Genomic DNA, 13486 nt, shown 5'->3' with positions numbered 1-13486 from the left:
CGTGGCTTTTGTTTTGTGGTCAGGCAGGTTTGTGTAGTGAAACAGCTTAAAACAAACAGGACAAGATTGAAAGCTCCCTCCCCAAGTTTGCTGATGACACTAAACTGGGTAGTGAGGTGGACATGTGGGAAGTGACAGCAGTCTTGCAGAGACACCTGGAAGGGCTGGAAGAGTAGACTAGCAAGAACTGTATGAGGTTTAACAAGATTTAACAAGACAAGAGGCAAGATCCTGCACCAGGGACAACATAACCCAGGAACCCATAAGAGGCCAGGCCACACCTGGAGTACTGTGTTTGGTCCTGGTCTGTGTAATTCAAGAGAGGGTCCAAAGTAGGGCCACCAAGATGATCAAAAGGCTGGAGAGTCTGCCTTGTTAAGAAAGACAAAACCACTTAGGTCTTTTCTGCCTGGAGAAGACTTTGGGGAGACCTTATCCAGCACTTAAAGGGTGACTACAAAGAGAGTGGAGGCTCACTCAAGGAGCCACGTGGAGAAGACAAATGGCAATGAGTACAAATTGCTCAAGGTAAAGTTTCATCTTTATATGAAAAATATTTTTTTATGTTGAGAACAGTCACTCACTGGAACAAACTCCCCAAGGAACCAGGTAGAGCTGGAGGTTTTCAAGATGTCACTGGACAGAGTGCTGCATAATCTCATCAAGGCTCCCTTCTCCATGAAAGACTGGACTTGATGATGATTTGAGGTCACTTCCAGCCTGGGCTGTTCTATGATTCAGTGATTATTTTTGGGAAGTGCTGATATCTTTTTTTAAACCCAGATGTTTTTGCATTTGGTTTGGACTGACTGCCGTGGGACAAAAACTTTAGGATGAGGGAGACAGATCTGAAACCAGATCCACTGTTGTAGGGACAGGAATTGTAGGAACCTTTGAGCTGCACAGAGCAACTTCCATCCCCCCCCAGGTGATCCGGGTACATGTGTGGAGAGTGAGAAATGAGTTTGAGCACTGGGTGGTTCAGAGGCAATGGTGGCATCTTCTAGATGGGCACTTCCAGAGAAGTAGTTGAGATACCATCACTTGCTGTGAAAAACAGTCAGGATAGGATCTCTGGAGATCAGATACAGTCAGTGTTTATTTGGCACTCTTTAGGAACGCCTTTAGAGTTTAGCCCTGTTTGTGATTAAGCCAGAAGAATATCTAATTTCCAGGTTATGTTATAAATTAATTGAGAAATGGCCCTGAGGCTGCTGTGGTTCTTTGCCTGTACAGAAGCAGAGCTGGAGGCATTGTGAGCTGTATTTATTAACATCTCTCCAGCCAACCCTCACAGTCTTCCTTCTGCCCTCTGGATATGTAGATTCCCTGCTGTCCCCTCTCCAGTACCTCTTCTCCTCCCTGCACTGCAGTCACTGTCACTGCTCACTGTCCCCAGTCCCCTCTGCCTCCTCTGCCAGCACCTCCACCCCACCAAAGCCTCGGGACCCACCCTTGTTCCCCAGAACTCTCGCTATTGCCCTGTGGTTTCCTACTGCTTCTCTCTCCATGATGCCAAGTCCCTCTTCCTTGCCTGCTCTCACAGGCACACTAGTGAGTTGTCTTGGAACTCAGACCTAATTTCATTCCTCTCCTTACATCTGGTGTTAGTGCACCTCAGTGGTGAGACGAGATTTGCAGGTACAAGGAGAAGGCTGCAGAGGAAGAGGCAGTTCCCTAATGGCTTGTGCTGCCTTCAGGCTTTGTCTGCAGTTCACCTGGGGGGAGAGAAAGTGCCAAAAATACACCCCAGCTCCCCTTAGTACCTCACTTTCATTTAAATTCCAGTTTCAGCTCCTAAATCCTCTATTAGATCTAATCTATCATCTTTTCCTTCAGCAGATCCTACTCTGAGAGCAAATACTTCCCTTTCCTATGTTTTGTTTAGAGGGGGGTGGGGCAACTTTCTCCTGGTGTTGCAGTATCTGGTTAAAAGTGGTCTGATTTTAATAGCTGTTCCTTGGCTTCTGCTATTTAAAACATATGTTTTCTGACATTTAATGATGTTTGTTCTCCCGTACATCCCAACAACTATAAACAACTGGTTATTTTCCAGTGTCAGTGAGTTTGAAATTAATGCAACTTATTTTCCTATGGGTAAGGGGGACCCATATGTCACTGAATTGAATTAAATATTAATTGTATTTCCAAAGGGGAGAAGTGCAACTAGAATCAAAGAAATATAGAAAGCTCTTTATTCTGAGACAGCACAAAATACATATACTTGGAAATAAACCTGTCTTTTTAAATTGCTGTGGGGTTTTGAGGTTTGTGCTTTTTTCTATTTCTTTTATTTACCCTTTGTTTTTCTTTTTTCTTAAATTTTGTTTTAAATTTCTGGTTTGATTTCTTTTAGAACTGAAAGTTAATTCTTCTAATGGTATTCCATTGGCCCGTGATGTGTGCCTGGATGATCTTAATTCCAGTTCCCAAGGACAGGGTGTCCTGTGATACAGCAAGCTGTATTTTGCATTTGAGCTGTATTTTCTGTTTCAGCAGGACTGAATGGTTTATGGAGGAGGAGAGCAGCATGGAGGGGTTCCCTGCAGATCATATTTGAGGGAAGGACTTGCCACTGTCCTTCAGGATATTCTGGAAAGGAATTCTGGTGGGTTTGTGGGCTCTGCCCAGGGTCAGCTTCAAGTCAGTGGAACAAATCCCAGTAATTTCATTAGGAGCTGAATCAGGCCTTTACTAGATGGGGAAAAGGGTTTAGACTTCTGTAGCAGAATGTAGATGGACTTTAGACATTTAAATTTCATCTGCTATCCAAACAGTCTCTGCTTATCAGCCATCGAAACCCACTTCTGCCTTATCTCCTCAGGAGCCTCTCCGTTTTCCATGGCAGTGCAGTGGCTGCACGTGCTGTATGAGGTGAACAGAAGACTTCAGCACAAACTTAACCTTGTCCAAAAGAGTGGCTCACACATTTTCCATCCTCCATATCCTTCCAGAGTGTCCACAGTCTGTCTGGGAATACTCAGGGGTATTTACTTGTGCACTTGGGTTCTGTGACTGTACCTCCATAAAAACTGGATTGGAGGATACCCATCATGGTTCAGAAAGTAAAAGCAGAGATAAAAGCTTCTACTCAAGGCACTACAACAAGAAGGTGAAAGGAGGAAAGAGGGATGGAAATCCTCACCTCCAGATCTTCAGGGACAAATAATGTATTTTACATTGCCATTGATGGATAAAATAACTCACCATGGTGGCAAGCCCCTAATCCCACAGGACAAGGCTATTAGAGGATAATCCTAACCTAAATTGCAACCCTGTGTTTGAGTACTGGTTCTCCTAATGCTCCAGGATACAATTACAGAACAAGGCCTGGAAACCACAGCCTTTGTTCTGCCTTATTGCTTAATTGTTTAATGAAGTATTCACTTCATCTAAGTGAGTGCTTTGTAATTTTGTACTTGCATGCAGCTGGCAGAGGCAAAGTACTGGCTTTTTTACAGAATAACTTGTTCTTTTGGTGGAAGAAGGTACCATTAAAAATATCAGGCTGCAAAAGTAAATAATTTGAGAGATCTCTCCACAAAAAGGAAATCTCACCCTTGAAAATGAGGAATGAAAGTACATTTTTCACTGCTGTTTTTTTGTCCCTTTTCTTCCTTGATGCTGTGCAACGACAGATGGAAGAGGCAGTGGGACAACCAGCACCAGATCTTTCACTAACAGGTCTGTTCTGAGGTCAGGACACTGCTACCATGTGCACCTCTCAAACTGGAATGGGAGAGGCCTTCCCAAATAAACACTAAAAAAGAAGTATTCAAATAAGCCTTCTATCAAGAGAAAAGCAATATTCAGGCCCTTAAGTAAGTACAAAGTCACTATATATAAGTGCAAATAACATGAAAAAAATTATTCTAAAAATTTCTATGGGTTTCAACAGTCTCCCTGTTCTACTCTTGAAAATATTCCTGTGCTCAGGACAATGTGTCAGGCTCCTGAGTAGTTTCCTGATGAAGGTCAAGTGCTCTGAGACATCCTTTCCCCACCAGCTGCAGGTAGGCAGATCTGTACCTCCCACCATTTCGGGGATTTTGATCTTTTGAAGCTTTTCTTCCTCTTTATAACTATAGAAGGAGCTTAGACAATTAGCTCTGGGCTTGGATATCATTTTGGCTGGCAACATGAGCTTCAGACACAGGATATCAGGGGATTTGCAACAGGGTAGGGAGAGAGAATGGCCCTGGGAACAGGAGGAAATAATCTGAACGATGGAGGCTTTTTTGAGTTCCAGCCATGCAGGGCCCTTGCAAATGCTAAATACCAAAGAAACATTGCCAGTCTGTAATACCAAGATTTTCTTCAATAGCTATGAAAGTGTTCTATGAATAACATCAGTACAGACAGAATAGGTGAGGTCACCTGTGTACCTTCCTCTCCTGCCAGCCCTGCCTCTTGGGAGGCTCTGCCTGTGGATCCTTTCCTGGTTCTCAAGGAAGGGTGCTGGGAGCACATTGCTAGAGGGGCACAGCAGTGAGGTGAGAGAGGTGGTTCACTTGGTGCTTTCCATGCAGACTCTGCTGTGGAGGCTGTTCTTATCAAGTCCGTGGATTGCAGATGGTTTCTGGAAGGAAACCATCACACAGTTGCATTTGAGGTACCAACAAACAGAACAGCACAGGGCACCTGGATGTGTATGGTAGATGCAAATGTATATAGTTAATACATTGTTCTTAGCCCCCCAAAGTGACAAATGGATTACTTTTAACTGCTGTGTTCCATTTGAAAACAAGTACAGGGCAAACAAGTTTGTAACTTGTTTTCATGCAACTACCATTTTCAACATCATTTAACAAGTCATTATAGACCTTTTAATAAATTATAGTCATTAACCTTGCCTAGAGTAACTGAGGGCAAGATTTTAATTCAGGCAGTGAAGAGTCTGTCCTCTAGGCCTGTGTTCAAGATCACAAGAGTGGCAGAGCCAACATCAATTCAAGGACCAACAGGAACACACCTGGCTCACAGCCATCTGTTGTTTGTACCTTTGCTCATGCCAGTGCACAGAGACTTCTCAGGCTGCTGTTATCCACGCTCATTCCAAGCTGCCTCTGTGACCTGTTCTTGCAGTTGGAAGTGCTAAAGCCTGAGAAAACCCTGGCTCCTTTGCCTTTAAGGACATACCTGGCAGCTTCTCTGTAGGGAGTTTCCTGCAGAGGCAGGAATCTGACTCATGGCTGCTGGAGACACCTCCTGGAAGAGCTGTCATGGAATAGCCACAGGCAGTTGTGATTCAGTCCCGAGCAGTCTCATTAGCACCTGATTTCTTCATGGCATCCCGTATAAACTTAAATTACCAGCTATTTTTGTATCCTCCATGCAACCAACCACCGCCTTAACAGGAACTCTCTGTCCACATGAAAGAGTGTTTTGGTTTTTGGTGGTTTTTTTTTTTAATTTTTAAATTTGTATGGAAATGCTTGCATAAACTTTCATTTAAACATTTTAAAAATTGTTTGTAATAAAGAAGGAAAAACCCCTTTGCTTAAAACTGATATTATGTAAGTTTTTTTCTGAAAACCAACACTTTAACTTTGTTGAAGATTCAAAACAGGCTGCAAAAGTATTTATTTAGCACATTTTTGGCTTAAAATACTGTCTTGCCAGGTCTTTGTTATTGGTACTTATCACTCTGAGGTAACATTTGCAATTTCAGTTGTTTGCTTTTAGGGATGTCACTGGTGGTGGCTCAATATCTGTGGCTACAGATGGACATAGTCTGAAATGGCTCCTGCCTGAACCAGCTTCTCCCAGTCAGGGAAAGCTCAGAAGTGGCAGGGTGGAAAACAAAGCCAAGAGCACAGGTCACCCCTGTCCTGGCTCTGTGGGAGCACACCTGCACAGCAGGGCTGAGGCTGTCTGGTGGAAAAGGTGTTGAGTCACAGCACCTGGTCTGAGTGGAGCCTTTGTAGTGAAAACTGGCAAAGCAGTTAAATTACATCTTCCACCGGTGAGAGTTGTCCAGAAGCTGCTGGGCACAAAGCTGGCATAACCTGTACCCCATTGCATGGGCTCCTGCAGGTTTGGCCTGGGCTGGACCCCACTTGCCACCTTATCTGTGTTCTGGTTGACGTGGCTGGGTTCACTGCATTCCAGAGCTGGTCGTTCAATGTTGTTTGTTTGAATTCCTCTGCTGCTCCAGCACAGCCCACTGTACTGCTTCTTTTGGTGTCTGAAGTTGTAGATTTCCCTCACTGTGGTGCTTTGAACAGTGAATGTGCTCCCCATCCTTCTTCTGCAGTATGAGAATCTGGGGAGACCTAGTGTTCCCTGAAATTCCAATTACTAAAAATATCATGACAGGTTGTCATGCTGTCTTACTTTCCATGAAGCCAGGAGTAAAACTGAGGCTCCAATAGAGACACCTGGTATTTGTATTTGTTCATATTTACAACAGTGTAATGATTACCTTCACAGACTCTTGCAGAGTCTCACCTGGCCCAAGGGATGGAATGACTCAGTAGGATATCTGCATTACAATTGGAATATTGTTCCTGCTGGGAGAGGACTTGAGAGAATATTTTTATTTTTCAACAGCTCCTGCTGTGCCTTGGCATTTCACTCCATCTGGACTAACACCTTCAGCAGTTGTTTCTCTGCCCAGCAGACTCTGGGCCAGCAATGACAAGAACACTGGTTCATCACCAAGCTGTGAGTAGCACAGCTGATTAATTCTTATCATTCACTGCTTTTAGTGTGTCACACAGAACTTTAGAACTTCCTTTACAGCTGGGGAAACTGAGTCATGGAGAGAAGAGCTGGTGCCACTTAGTTCACCTGCCGAGGTGGGTGGAAGAGGCAGCACTGAGATTCTGGCTGGCTGGGCCCTGGCTGGGAGGCCCATCCTCTGGATCCTATTCCTGAAAGCCTGAGGCATGAAGGCATGACTGTCACACTTCACTCACCTCTTCTACCTGGCTTGCTGACACAGCCTCCTTGGAAGGTCTTTCTGAATCATTTGTTCCATCCAGAACCTCTTACCAAACTACACAGACCCATCTGGATCTAAAATTCAGACTCCTCAGGAAAGGCAGAGCAGTTTTTCCCACACTGAGCTCAGCTGAATGATCCATCTGCCCAGACACAGCTGTACTGCTCACAGGTGTATTCCTTAAAGCAGAACGGGGTCTCCTCTTGCTGCAAAAGATCTCCCTGGAATTTTTTGCCAAGCTGTCTGTCTTGAATCGATTGCAACTGGTCCTCCAATGTAATCAGTGAGGATGCAAAGGCTGGAAAAGCGGGAGAAGAAAGCTTAGACCCCTGACTTGCGGGGCTCCCGGGGGTACTTTTTCACGCGTGCTGCTCGGAATAAACCAGGGCTCATTCCCTGGGAGCAGTCCAGTAGGAAAACAAGGCTGGCAGCACCGGCCTGGCGCAGGTCCCGGGAGCCGACTCAAGCTGCGAGCTGCCATTGCCCTCTGCCGACAGCTCGGTGTACGGTGCCCTCCCTGCAAACTGTTTTCTGTTCCACGGCAAACAAGTCCTGGGATCTGCAGAAAACTGAAGGATCCTCCCTCAGACAGAGGTTTTTGGGGTTTATTCCTTGATTTTTTAAAGTCCTTTCTCACTGTCCATTCTATTTTAGATCCTACTCATCAGTCAATCAATCAATCAATCACATATCAATCATCCCCCATCAAAACCAAGTCCAGTGTAAGCTGTTGTGCAAGGCATGGAGTGTATGGGGAATGGGAGCCAAATTTCCCCTGTAGAGGGACAACTCAAACAAAACATAATGGAAAACTCAGAGATCAGCCCCCTTTTAGCTGTAAGTCACTGAGATACTGAAAGGTCTACCTGAGCCCACAAAAAGGCAGCTCTAGTTTTCTGCTGGAAGTCAGGCTAATTCAAAGCAGAAGTAAACCACAAGTCCTGACTGCAAGGAGAATGGATCACATTGTTGGCATCTTCTTCTTTTTTTTTTAAATTTATTTTATTTTCAATTTTTTTTCATCACAAGGTTAGAAAACTCCTTAGCTCACCCAAAGCTACAATTCAAATGTTTGGGGGTAAAGCAGGCAGAAGCAATGACCTGTGATAAATAGAAGGTTGGACTGGAAAGTCACATTTCTTTTCTCCCTCTGTCAGTTTGCCCAAGGTCATAGTGGGGTTTTGTGAGAAAGCCAGGAAGTGAATCAGTGTTTTTTATTTGTTTTGGTTTTGTTTTGTCAGTTGTTCTTGTTTGTTTTGTCCAGGGCTTTACATTTTTTTTCCCTTTTATTTATGTTTCAGAATTATCTAACGAATTACATACAGAAATATATTTAAATATTATAGTGAATGGGTCAGAAATTTCTAGGACATTTAACAGGTGGGTTTTTAGCCACTGAGCTCTTTACCAACTTTTCTTGTGATAAATTCACTGTTTGTGTTTGTTATGAGCAGTGAATAAATTGGTGTTACATTTTGACCATCCAGTATCTCATAAAGATTTCAGGCTGTCAATGGAAATATTCTTGGGCTGCTTGCTCTGAATAAATGCTCATGTGGAAAAAGACTAAAAGCTTACAGGAACATCCACAGACAGCAAAGAAAAAGGACTTCTATCTTTGACAACTTCCATTTTACTGTGATGAGTACATAGCAGGGACTAAGTGTTTTTTCATAGGCTCTATAAAAGGATGAAGTCTTCTCTTGCTGCTAGATAAATGTTATTTCCCATTTCAAGCAGGAAGGGCTTCTGATTTTAGTGATTCAGACCAGTTTCCAAGCCTATTAGTGGGGAGGAACTATCAAAATCTAAATTCCTGAACTCTAGTGCTGTCATTTTATTAATTATATTATGGCATGAATTATAGCAATTTCAAAAATAAGTAATGGTATTGATAATTAATAATAGTCTCTGGCTAATGAATAAGGGGCTGGTCATCTTTGCAGGGTCCCAATGACAAAGGGGTAAATTATGTCAGCTTTTGTGTTCTCTGCGTGGGTGCTCTGGAGAGCACCTCAGTGTTTCTCTTGCTGGGCCTTCTTTCAGAGAGCCAAATTCTCTCATTACCCTGCTCTTCCATCTGTTATGTCTCAGATGTGTGGACCCATGTAAGAATGAGTAGTTTAGTCATACAAGAATCTTAGCATTCATTAAAACAAAATTAACCCTCAAGGAGGGAGAGAAAGACACAGAATAAAAGTTCTGACTTCACACTGAGATCTCAGAACTAAACCAACAAACAAAAAAAGAAAAAGCACACTAGTGAGTTCCTAAAAGAGAAGGGAGATTAACTTAGAATCATTCACCATGTCTATATTTATAAAATATCCTAACCTTCAGAATGGGGATTTTTTAAAATAGGATTAACTCCCTTAAACAACAGATGATAAAAGTTTTATTGGCATGAGGGTGTATTTCATTAAACAGGTACAAGAAACAAAATAATCATATCTAGACTAAAGACCACATTAGAAGAATGACTTCATGTGTTCATTTCCTTTTTCCTTTCCCCTGTGTTCTATATATGATTTACTAATTCTTTATTGTTTCTTTCCAGAAGCATCACTCACTGTCTACACTGAGAATGATTTTGGGCCAGGAAGTGGAGACGAACAAAGCAGGTATATATTTCACTTTATCCTTGATGCTGACAGGGCAGAGTGGGCAGGGAAAACATCACTCATCTTCCCAAACATGATTTCATCCACTGTAATTGTTTAGAGGAGAACAGGTCTGGAATAAAACCTGAGTGCCACTTTGGGAGACCTCACGCCTTCTCTGTCATCAGCAGCTGAGGCAGCCTGAATGTCAACATTCCCTTATTGCAGGGAATGTGTCCTTAAAAACTCCTTCAGGAAGCAGAGCTGCTTCTGCTCCCCCAGACATGGCCCATTACATCAGAGCTCCTGGCAGGGCTCTAAGGAGCCAGTGACAGACTCAGACACTGCCATCCATACCTGTGCTGCATCTCTGGGAGGGGATGTTCCCTCAGCAGGACTGGTGGATGAGATGGAGACCTAAATCTGTGTTAAATCCAACAGGTTAATCTGCACTGCCATCAAAGTGAGGTTAGAGTTGGGGGGAAAGTTTATTTTTAGTTAGAGTCCACAGCATTACAAGTCTTGGCTTTGGCAGGCTGAAAACACCATCCTGCCTCTAGGAGGGAAAATTAAAGGCTCTCATATTAAGTAGCTTATGAATATTAATCATTAATCAAACACATTTTAGTAGTAGAAATTCCATTAATTATTTTATCATCTGGTTCTGTTTAATTTCTTTATCCATAACAACCATAATCAATAAAATGTACAATAGCCCTATGATGTTCCCAGTATCATGTCTCCAGGATACAAATATTTAAAAGAAATATTAATGCTTTAAAACTCATAGCATGTAAATTAGTACAGTTGGGCACATCAAAGTTGAATGAAACTCTTTTCCCCTTTCCAAATACACAGTGGTATTAGGGGTATATTTCTACTATCTCCTTTTTAGAAGACCTATGGTTTTGACAAAAATAGTTCCCAATATTGACCATAAGCAGCCAGGAGGTGGTACATCATACTGTGGAGAGTGAGAAAGGTACAGCTCTGATGTTTTTTTTCCTTCCTCTGCAAGTGTAAAGCAGGATGGGAATGCATTATTCAGCAGTGAAATTCAGAATTAGTATAATTGAGACGCAATGCCAGTGGAATCAAGACAAATGAATCTTACTCGTTGCAGTATGAAATTTGTCCTATAGCTTTAGGTCATCATGGAAATTTAACCATTTGTCTAGTCTTCTTATTGCTCAGATACAGCAGCCAGCATTTCCATGAGATTATTTAAATATAGAATTATTAGAAAAGTTTGCAGCTACAGAGATAGATGGGTTTTACATAAAACCCCTGCTCTTTGTAGCAACACAGTGTGATATTGAGAAAGATAATGGTCAGAAAGTACATTGCCAGGCTTCTAATGAGAAACTGTTGACAGTAGAATTATCCCAACATTCATCAAAAAGCCAATAAATGTCAAGCAAGAGGCCTTTGATGCAGTAGCTCATAATTCCTGTTCAGAAGCCTCTGCAGTCACTTCAGGGCACGCCGTCATCCTGCATTTCTGCTGATTTTACCAAAAACTTTGTTGCTGAAGAAATACAAGGAGCAGGTGTCAGCATTCCAAGTGCCACTGCTACAGTGCCACGGGTCACTGTGAGACCTCAGGCACAGCACATTTGGCCTCAATTTCCCCGTCTGCAATACAGGAATGGCAACACAGGAATTACCCAGAGGCACTTCTGTGAAGGACATGCTGCTGCCTTCCAAATGCTCACAAATCATGAGCTAGGTGGTAAAAAGTCTGCTGCTGACTCCTGCCACTGAGGTAGCCATGCATTTTTAATGTTAACTACGTCCAGCTTTTTGGGCCTTTGTAGGAAGTATTTTCAAGCTCTCTCCTCCACAGTACAGGAGATTACTTCAAACCAACCCAGGCTGCTGAATTCTGGGCTAGGTGGCCTTAAGGAAACTCCATGAACTTTATGTAAAAGCTTATATAAGCTGTTCTTGGGCTCTGTGGAGCACAGAGGGTATAAATACCTTGCCCATTACCCATGTCTTCTGTTTAACTCTACTTTCAGTACATATTCCCCAGGTGATGTGGTGAGGCAGGTCATTGCCTGGTCCATGAATTAGGAATAATCTTGTGCCTTGTGTTGTCACTTCTCCCTGGGTTTTCATTTGCCTTGTTCATGAGGGGAGCCTGAAGCTATATCCCAAGTAAAACAATCATATCCTCTAGATTTTGCCTTTGTATCTTTTCTAAAATTTCCAGGTAAAAGCTCAAAGCCATTCCTTTAAGGCCTCCATTGACTCTGAGGCAGTTCATTCCATTCATGCTGGCAATTCCTTGCTTGCGTATCATGACTGGTTTCCATTCCAGCTGTTCCTGTGTATATGGATAGAAAATGTGTCCCTGTTGGTCATTTCCAAGGATAAGCTGCATCCTAGAGCCTGTGTGCAGATGGAGTTGCACTTAGTTTCCAGAGCCACATGCTGTTAGGGTGATTTGAAACTAGGCTAATTACCTGGCAGACTTCTCTGCAGAGAGATTCTTTAATAAAAGTGGAGGGGGTGACAAGGGATAGCATCCTTGCTATTTTGGGACAAACTCTTCCCTCAGGCAGCAGATAAACACGGTGATAAGGCTCCCAATATATCATTTGATTTGCTGTTTCTTGGCTGTAGGACTTAATTAACAATTCTGGAACTGCTCTGTTTCCCAGGAATAGCCTGTAAATCCATTAAATTAAACAGTAAGGGCAGATGTGAGCAAAAATAAAAAGCCCATACAAGTCAGAAATGAAAAATTAAGTTGTTTTGTCAGTCTTCGGGGGCCAGTGTTGGAATGTTATAAAACCTTCTGAAGCTTTTCTGTCTAGTGTTCAAGCAAGAGGGAAATGTTCCTGTGGATAGCAACATTTTTAGAACTGATGATTGCTAATTACAAAAGCACTACTGACAGGACAAGGCAGAGTGGTTTGAAACTGAAAGAGGGTAGGTTTAGATTGGGTATTAGGAAGAAATTCTTTAATTTGAGGATGGTGAGGCACTGGAGCAGGTTTTCCAGAGAAGCTGTGGATGCCCATCCCTGGATGTATTCAAGAATAGCCTGGTCTAATGGAAGGTGTCTCTGCTGTGGGGTTGGAATTAGATGGTATTTAAGGTGCCTTCCAATCCAAACCATCCTAGGATGATACTATAATTCTATAATTAAGTAATTACTTCATGAAATAGTACAAATACTGTGAAAACTGAGTTAAAACAAAAATATATTTTCTCTTCAAGATCTGAATGGGGTTAATAATAATGCCAAACCCTGTAGATGGCAATCAACTGTAGAAGAATTTCTGAATATCTGAAAGAATGTGCTCATCTAAACTGTCACTCATGCTTTAAGGTGGCCAGTGAAACCATTTCATTACTGCAGCCAGCTGGAAAGGGCACTGTTCTGCAAAATCAGATAATGTACTTATTTCTAAAAGCCTGGAACAAAAGAGCCAGTTGAGATTTGCTGAGTAGTTGCAAGATAGCCATTAAATATAAATATTTTTAAAAACAATTTACTCTTTCCTAATGCTTTTAGAGCAGCATGTGGGAACAGTCTAAGTGCAGCATCTTACATTTGCAGCATTGGAGAGGACATGATGAAGGTTATTGGGCTCCAGATTTAACTCTTCCATCTCGCAATTGCTCATATCAGCTTCTAACCTATAAAAACTAGGTGAGTTTGTAAAAAACTTACCTTAAAAAACCCATCTTTCCTGGTGGTAACAATAAAAATTTGCATTTTTAAACAGCTAGTGCCAATGATGCACATTTTTCACATTCAGTGTGAAACAGTGTAATGGTCAAATAAAGTTTAAGTTTCCCTTTTTAAAATTAAAACTTGTAGCAGAAATGAAAAATGTTGTTCTTTTGAACCTCTAGATGTTAAAAGGACTTGCTTTGTGGAACTGTGTAATTGATATTTCCACATCTGGACTTTTAGTAGCCATAG

The 13486-nt window shown here is 42.2% G+C and overlaps 1 long non-coding RNA gene across 3 annotated transcripts in view; it reads left to right on the top strand.

Moving 5' to 3' along the window:
* Positions 1 to 13486, top strand: part of LOC135301557 (uncharacterized) — a 40085-nt gene that overhangs the window by 3543 nt on the left and 23056 nt on the right. For 2 of the 3 annotated variants that reach the window (XR_010363315.1, XR_010363312.1), the window contains exons 1-2: positions 5858 to 6666; positions 9504 to 9567. This is a non-coding gene — a long non-coding RNA (uncharacterized LOC135301557). Of the gene's footprint in view, positions 1 to 5857; positions 6667 to 9503; positions 9568 to 13486 lie in introns of those variants that run through there. The other variant, XR_010363314.1, reaches the window with a different exon arrangement.

Source organism: Passer domesticus, chromosome 5, assembly GCF_036417665.1.
Source record: "Passer domesticus isolate bPasDom1 chromosome 5, bPasDom1.hap1, whole genome shotgun sequence".
NCBI lineage: Eukaryota > Metazoa > Chordata > Aves > Passeriformes > Passeridae > Passer > Passer domesticus.
The sequence above is the reverse complement of the archived record's forward strand: the minus strand, read 5'-3'. Positions and strand labels throughout refer to the sequence as shown.